This window comes from Coptis chinensis, chromosome 6 (assembly GCF_015680905.1).
Source record: "Coptis chinensis isolate HL-2020 chromosome 6, ASM1568090v1, whole genome shotgun sequence".
Lineage (NCBI taxonomy): Eukaryota > Viridiplantae > Streptophyta > Magnoliopsida > Ranunculales > Ranunculaceae > Coptis > Coptis chinensis.
The window spans coordinates 9,603,356-9,611,816 of NC_141461.1; positions in this window are offsets into that span (position 1 = coordinate 9,603,356).

Here is an 8,461-nt window from a genome sequence, read left to right on the forward strand (position 1 = left end):
ATTGCACAAGACAAACATTTTGCAAAGAAGCAAGAAGTCGCTAGAAAAGACATAGAATGGCGTTTGGTATATTACAGCGTTGGGCTATTTTAGCAAATCCGTGCAGGTTATGGTATTTGGAGAACATGGCTACTGTTATGAGGGCTTGCATTATTTTATACAATATGATTGTGGAAGATGAACGCGAAATGGATATCCCGCAGTATATTCCTGATTTGGAAATACCAAGTAGAGAAGGTGCTTGTGAAGATGAACGCCATTTTGTTCTATCTCATTGGGCATCTGGCATCGAGAGGGTTCGTTCAAAAGTTGTTCATGATAGATTGAATAATGACTTGGTCGAGCATTTGTGGAGTAGGCGTGGGCGGACTTGATTTCTATTTTTATTTGCACTTCATTTAGACTTTGTGTTTATTTATCGTTTCAATTTCTATGTATTTGTGTTCCAAGTTTATTTCTATGTATTTGTGGTTTTATGAAAGGATTTCTATATATGAGAATTTTGAAAATACAATTTTTTTTTAGAATGATAAAAAGTATCAACTTTAAATTAAAAGAAAATATTCAATTAAAGTACATTCTAATTAAAATTAAAATACAAACTTAAATTAAAGTACGTCATTAATTAAAAGACATAAATTAAAAGACAAATTAAAATACTCAAATTAAAAAACATACAAACTCAAATTAAAAGACATATAAACTCAAATTTAGACTATGCACTACTTTGACTACTACCAGTGATATTGCCAAGTAGATTCTTCATTTTTTGTAAAATTTCTGCCCTTTTGAGTTGCCAAATTTCGCGCTCGTCTTCGGGTAATCCTTCTAATTTCATTCCTAATATTTTCGCATCATTTTCATCTTCTCGAACTCGGAGCGCATCTTTCTTCAATTGAAGTTTTTCTTTTTGGATTTGAAGCTTCCAATCCATCAAACTTTTCTTCAATTGAAGTTTTTCGAATTCCATCTCATCTTTCTTCAACTATCTTTGAGCTTCCAATTCATAGCCTCCTTTGGTGGTTTTAGAAAGTTCCATCAGAAAAGCATCAAGTTTCTTAGCGGATTCATCCCTCCACTTTAGAATCACCTTCTTCTTTCTCTTTTTGCCTTCTTTTTTTGTCTTCTTTCTTTCCAAGAGGTCTATCCTCAAGCCCATGAACTTGCTGTGGATCATAATCCATTGATTGAGTTGTCGCAGTTGATATTGGAATTGATGAACCTCCTTCCCCACTGTTTGACTTTGACTTTTTGGTGGGATGCAAATCATTTCTCAACTGTAGCCTCTTCCATTTGGATGAGTCTTTCACCATATTATAGCATTGCATCCACTTCCAAACCCCATTATGCATCGCATATGCACTTATTGCTTCCTCAACCTACCAATTAAGCAAAAACTAAATTAGAATTGAAAAATGTATTTGTTAATCAAAAAAACAAATAAAAAGTAAATACTTACCATCATATTGTCATTATAGCCACTTGGAGGAGGTGCTTGAATTTTAGAAAGAATAGCATGAAACTTATTGATATTAGCTTGAATAATAGACCAACGGTGTTTCATACCCGTCAAGTTGTGTTCGGTCATTCTTCCTAAATTTGCATGAAATGCATTTAGAATTCTAGCCCAAAAATCGTTCGACTTTTGCTCATTTCTTACTACACCATCTTGACTAACTTGTAGCCAACTATTGGTGAGAGCAATATCTTCTTCTTGTATCCATGAAGCCCCTCTTGATTTTGATTTTGGTTCTTGACTCATTGTTGTTTTAAGAATAGAGAGTAAAGAGTAGAAAATAAAGAGTAGAGAGTAGAGAAAAGAAGTGAGTGTAAAAATATGGGGTGAGTGTTTCAATTTATAGGGTTAGAAAGATATAGCCGTTTTTTGGCCGGTTTTTTGCCGTTGTTGTAATTGAGAGCACGCGGTTTTAGGAAAACCGCGCGGTTTTGGCAAAACCGCGTCATAGAAGCCCATTTAGCAGCCCAAGCCCACGCGGTTTTGCCAAAACCGCGCGGTGTTCCTACAACCGCGTAAGTGATTTGATACAGCATCAAACCTGGAACCAAATATTGGTTGATTTGGTGTTTGGTTTGGTGTTTTCATCAACATGTAGCTCCCCTGAAGTTGAAAAACACCAAATTCTTAAGAATTCGTTGATGCTAGGTTGATATCACTGCTAAAGATGCTCTTATAGAATTGAAGTAGATCCAATTTTGGTACTTATAGAATTGGAGCCTCTTATAAGACACTAGTTTTCAAATTCGCCTTACGAACGGATGCCGTTATATTAAATTATTCTAAAAAATATTTGAACTATGTAGATAGATCCATTTATGAGATATGAATATTACATTGGTCACTCATCCAAATTTCTTGCAACATGAAAATCACACTCCAGAAAATAATAATAATAATAATAATAATAATAATAATAATAATAATGCACTTTTATAAAAACCCTTCGAGTTCTTTTTGTTGTTTAATAATAGAAGTTTGATAAAAAAATTTGTGTGAGAATGTCCAATGAGGCGAAATTCATATTGAATATACTTGAATAGCAAGTCATTCCCAATCATATACTTGTTGAGACATTTCCACTACACATAAAACAACAATGTTTTGAGATTAGTTCAATGCATTAGCATTTAATTTCTGATTTTCCGTTAAATATTGTTTGAGATTAGTTCATTGCATTTGTATCCAGTTTTTGATTTTCTGTTAATTCATCTTTGATGTTAGTTTAATGCAATTACATCCAATTTTTGATTTCCCATTTTTCAATTTTTGTTAATTATTCTTTAAGGTTAGTTCCATGAATTTGCACTTAGTTTTGGATTACACGTTAATAACTCTATGTTATGAGGTTAGATCAATGCATTTGCATCCAGTTTCCTATTTCAAGTTAATTATCATTTGAGTTTAATTAGTTCAATGCATTTGTATCCAGTTTTCGATTTCCCGTTAATTATTTTTTAGGTTAGTTTAATGCATTTGCATCTAGTTTTCAATTTCCAGTTAATTATTCTTTGACGTTAGTTTGATGCATTCACATCCAGTTTTCAATTATACCTGAATGATTCTTTGAGATTAGTTTCATGCATTGGTATCCTGATTCCGATTTGTCGTTAATTATTCCTTGAGGTTAGTTCCATTTAATTGCATCCAGTTTCTGTTTTCCTGTTAATTATTCTTTAAAGTTAGTTTCTTGCAGTTGCATCCAGTTTTCAATTTTATGTTAATTATTCTTTGAGATTAGTTTGATGCGGTTGCATCCACTTTCCGATTTTATGTTAATTTTTCTTTGGGGTTAGTTTGATGCAGTTTCATGTTGTTTCCGATTACCCGTTAATTATTCTTTGAGGTTAGTTTGATACATTTGTATCCAGTTTTCGAGTTCCCGTTAACTATTGTTTGAGATTTCTTGAATGCATTTGCATCCAGTTTCCGATTGTCTGTTAATTATTCTTTGAAGTTAATTAGTTCAATGCACTTGTATCCAGTTCCTGGTTTCATGTTAATTGTTCTTTGAGGTTAGTTCATTGCAGTGTTACATTCAGTTTCGATTTCCCGTTAATTATTCTATGAGGTTAGTTCATTGCAATGTTGTATCTAGTTTTCGATTTACCGTTAATTATTATTTGAGGTTAGTTCATTACATTTGCATCCAGTTTTCAATTTTCATCCCACTAATTATTTTTTGAGATTAGCTCAATACATTTGTATCAAGTTTTTATTTCTCATTAATTATTCTTTGAGGTTAGTCGATGCATTTGCATCCGATTTCCGATTTCTCATTAATTATTCTTTGAGGTTAGTTAGCTGGATTTGTATCCAGTTTTCGATGTCATGTTAATTATTCTTTGGTTGAATGCAGTTGCATCCAGCTTCTAATTTTCCGTTAATTATTCTTTGAGGTTAGTTAAATTCATTTGGATCCAGTTTCCAATTTCACATCAATTATTCTTTGAGGATAGTTTGATACATTTGCATCCAATTTTTTTATTTCCCGTTAATTATTTCTTTGAGGTTAGTTTATGCAGTTGCATCTAATTTTTGATTTCCCGTTAATTATTTTTTGATGTTAGTTCAATGCATTTTTATCCAGTTTTTTATTTCTTGTTAACTTTTCTTTAGCGTTAGTTCAATACAGTTGCATCCAGTTTCCAATTTTCCACTAATTATTCTTTGAGGTTAGTTCAATGTATTTGCATCAAATTTTTTGATTTCGTTAACTATTTTTTGAGGTTAGTTCAATGCAATTTTGCATCAAGTTTCGATTTTCCATTAATATTCTTTGAGATTTCTTCAATGCATTTAATCAATTTCCAATTTTCCATTAATATTTTTGACTGGTTCAATTTTGCATCAATGATTTTGCATTAATAACTCTTTGAGATTAGTTCGATGCATTTACATCTAGTCTCCTATTTCCAGTTACCCTTTAATTATTCTTTGACGTTAGTTCATTGCAGTGTTGCATCTAGTCTCCGATTTCCCGTTAATTATTCTTTGAGGTTAGTTTGATGCACTCACATCCATTTTCCGGTTACCCATTAATTTTTTTTTGAGGTTTGTTCAATGCAGTGTTGCATCCATTTTCCTATTTCCCATTAATTATTCTGAGTTAGTTCAATGCAGTGTTGCATCCATTTTCCGATTTCTCTTTAATTATTCTTTGAGCTTAGTTTAATGTCGTTGCATCCAACTTGTGATTTCTCATTATTATCCTATTTCCCGTTAATTATTCTTTGGGTTGATTCAATGCATTTATGTCTAGTTTCTGATTTTCTGATAATTATCAAAGTTGGTGTGTAATACCAACTTCTATTTATCGTTATGTACAATCCTCAAAGTAGATAATAAGAATGTTCATCGTTTGCTAATTCATGTTAGCACGTAAAGAACATGAGCACTGATATGTTTATTGATTCAATGACCCTTTATCCAAAAAAACTCAGGTACTCCTCTTCATGGTTTAATATTTGAAAACCATCAGAGACAAATGTGGAATGTGGTTCGTGATAGAAGGCAAATAAATACTTAATTTACTAATATTGCAATTACAAAAAAAAAAATCACTCTTAATAACATGAAAAATTCAAAACAAACCTATGATAAAAATTTCAATTTTGTTCTACAAAAGAAATCTATTAATTAGAACTCCATCACAAATTAAAGTGAAGTAAAGTATAAGAAATAGTCGAATTAACACTGAATCACAACATCACTCTATATTAGAAATGAATTCAGACTGCAAGACTAACAAAAACAAAAAGTTGGATAAGTTGCCTTTTAATATATATCAGTTGCTCTGTAGAGTCCATCATCAATAACTCGGGCATAGTCAAGCAAGATTTCAATGATATCAATGAATTTACATAGATCTAGATATGGATCAGGCGCAATTTCCGCTAGATAAGCATCAATGAGTCGTCCAACCTTCAGGACTGAGCCATGACTTGGAGAACCAAGACCTTCAAATTCATACCCAAATGTGATGCTTTTTTTAGATTCTTCATCTTCGATTTGTTGCAAAAGAAACCAAGTGCTAAGAAATCATTCCTTTTGTAATTGTAAGTGGGACGAAAGTACCAATGAAGTAGCTTAAGGCTAACAAAAATATAGTAAAGCAACGCATATGAAAGAAAATCAGCATTATATTAGATTAATAGCACACCATAATTTAAGAACATACAAAACAATTAGGTTAGAAAATCAATCAAACGTATCCAACTGGGTCGAAAAACGCAGTACCGACCGACTTTAACTTTAAGATACATTAAACATTAACTTGTGAACCGAAAAATCGGGAAAACCGACTCCCACAAAATTTAAGAAATATCAAATATGAATTATGTTGTGTGCCTGAACTTCAATTTTAAGAAAATAAATCAATATGAGCATATTACTCAACTATTATGGTACGTGATCATGGAACCTTTTGGTTTCCCTCAAGTATCTATATTATCATGTAGGTTTACATCATTTTACTTTAAGTATGTAAGGTTTAAAGTTTTAGATCCACTTACTAATGTTCTTATGGAACATACTAAAATATGTGGATAGTATATAGATAGTAGTGACGACTAAAATAAATAACTTAATCTTCTCCCTAGATGAGGAAGTAGACTGAGTTGATAAACAAGAGTCCATTATTCGCTGCACTTCTTGATTTTGTGTTGTTGGCGGACCCAATTTGGGCGGGCGGGTCGCCCATGCCCATTGTGTCATTGCTTAACTCATAAACCATACACCCCCCAACCAAATACCAATAAACCGGCAAACCGGCAACCCCACAAACCCACACACACTCGATTTCCATTTCGTGATTTCTGCTTCAAACCCTCGATTTCGCGCTCAACCAAAAACTCACAAACACTCAGAATCATCCCTTCTCTTCAAACACTCGAATAGCATCTCTCACTCGATTTCTAAAGGCAAGATCCTAAAAACGCGATTTTTTTTGTTTGTTTGTTTGAATCTTTCTCGAATGTGTATACATTATCTTGTACCTAATTGTTAGTTTCGTGGGATTTCATAATAAGATAATCCAGTTTGTCGATGGGAATAGTAGGGCCTTGATAAAGTTGTTCAATCACTTTGTGAATATATGTTCTCTGCAATGCTCTGTTCCTATGTTATTTTAACTTGAAATTATGAAATTATGGTGTAACTCATGAAATTATGAGCAGTAGTTGTAACTCATGAAATTATGGTGTCTAGCTAGAAATTGCTACGTCTGTTTTTCCACTTCATTCGTGATATGTAGTGGGGTTTGGGCTAGTCTTTATAGGTGGCTTTATGAAAGAGCAAAAGTGATTTCAAAACCGTTGTGGTTGTTGTATTTTGCTATATATCGTAACATTTTTAATGCCGGAAGAAATGGCTAGCTTATATTTGTTTGTTAGTTTAATCTTTTGTATTTTTAGTTTCTTCCATCATGTTAATGGAAAAAGATTTTTGCATTTTTAATCTAATTGGCGTTGCTATGGGTTTGTTTGATATTTGTTTGCTTTATAAACATTTAAGTGGGATTGAATTATTAATTGAAGATATTTTGTTTGTTTACTTGATTGGATTTATAAGAGATGAATGATTCAAAATAAATAAATCATTAAATCAAGCAATGAAGTTATGAACTTATTGTCTCTCCGTTGATATCACTAGATTTTTATTTGAGGCCATATCGATTGAGAATCGCTTTTTGCTTTCCTTAGCAAGGAGAAAGGAAAGAAACCGTTTCTAAGTTGTTGGCGTCTTTGAAAATATACTACTTATATAGCTCGTTTTGGTAAGCGTTCTATCTTTCTATTTTTTTTTTTTTTTTTTTTTATATATATATAATGTTATGTTTGATTCAATTCTTTTGAATTCTAGACACCCATTTTGTACATGCAAATCATAGTAGGAGTGTGACGCTTAACTAAACTAATTAAGATCCCGACTACCTACCGCCCCTACCACAGTACTCTCTCGTGCATGGTCGTAAGGCTTCTTTCCAACTAAGAATTTGCCATGAAGATCATGCAAGTACAAAAGATTAAAAGTTTTTGACATTTTAGTTTATGTTGGACGTCCTAAACTAGCAAGAGAGACACCAAAATTCATTAATGTGTATCGCCGACACTGTACTTACCTCAAACTCAAGACCACGTGGCTGCATTTAACTTGCATTTATGCCATATGCTCGAATCCAACTTAATAACTGATAGCAATTTTTCTATAATGCCTCTTGCTATATATGTGCAAAGTAAATGCATTCGACTCTACAGTTTTCTCTGGCTTCTTGATCTTGATGTGTTATGTATACAACTGTGACTTTAATAGCTTCTACACTCAGTTCATATTCATTAGTTTTTGAGTTAGAGACTTAAGATCGAGTATCGACAGTTGTTCCCCTTTGATGTTGGTCTTTCTTCGTTCCTCCACTCGTGAGATTATGGCCCTTTCATTTTCCCCATCGAGCTTTAGCTCTTATATTGTCTTTCTCTTATGCCGCGTCGACTATTTTCGTTTTACAAATGTGCTTCTTTTTTCGATGTTCATTATCTCCATGGCGACTTTAAAGTTTTATATGAGTCGTTCTCACAAAGTTTTCCTAGTTGATTTCGCATGCTACAAACCTAGAAATGCATTGAAATGTAGCTACGAGACCTTCATGAATCAACTAAAACTGTTGGGGGTATTTTCAGAAGAAAGTTTGCGGTTTAAGAAGAATATCTTGAATAAATCTGGGTTGGGAGAGTCAATATACTTACCTTAGGCATTCATGAGGTCACCACCAAATCCATATCCATGCATGGAGGATGCAAGAAAAGAAGCAAAAACTATTTTATTTGGAGTCATAGATGAACTTTTGACAAAAACAAGAGTGAAGGCTAGCGAAATTGGGATTCTAGTAGTGAATAGCAGCCTATTTACTCCTACTCCTTCCCTGTGTTCTCTGATAATAAATCACTA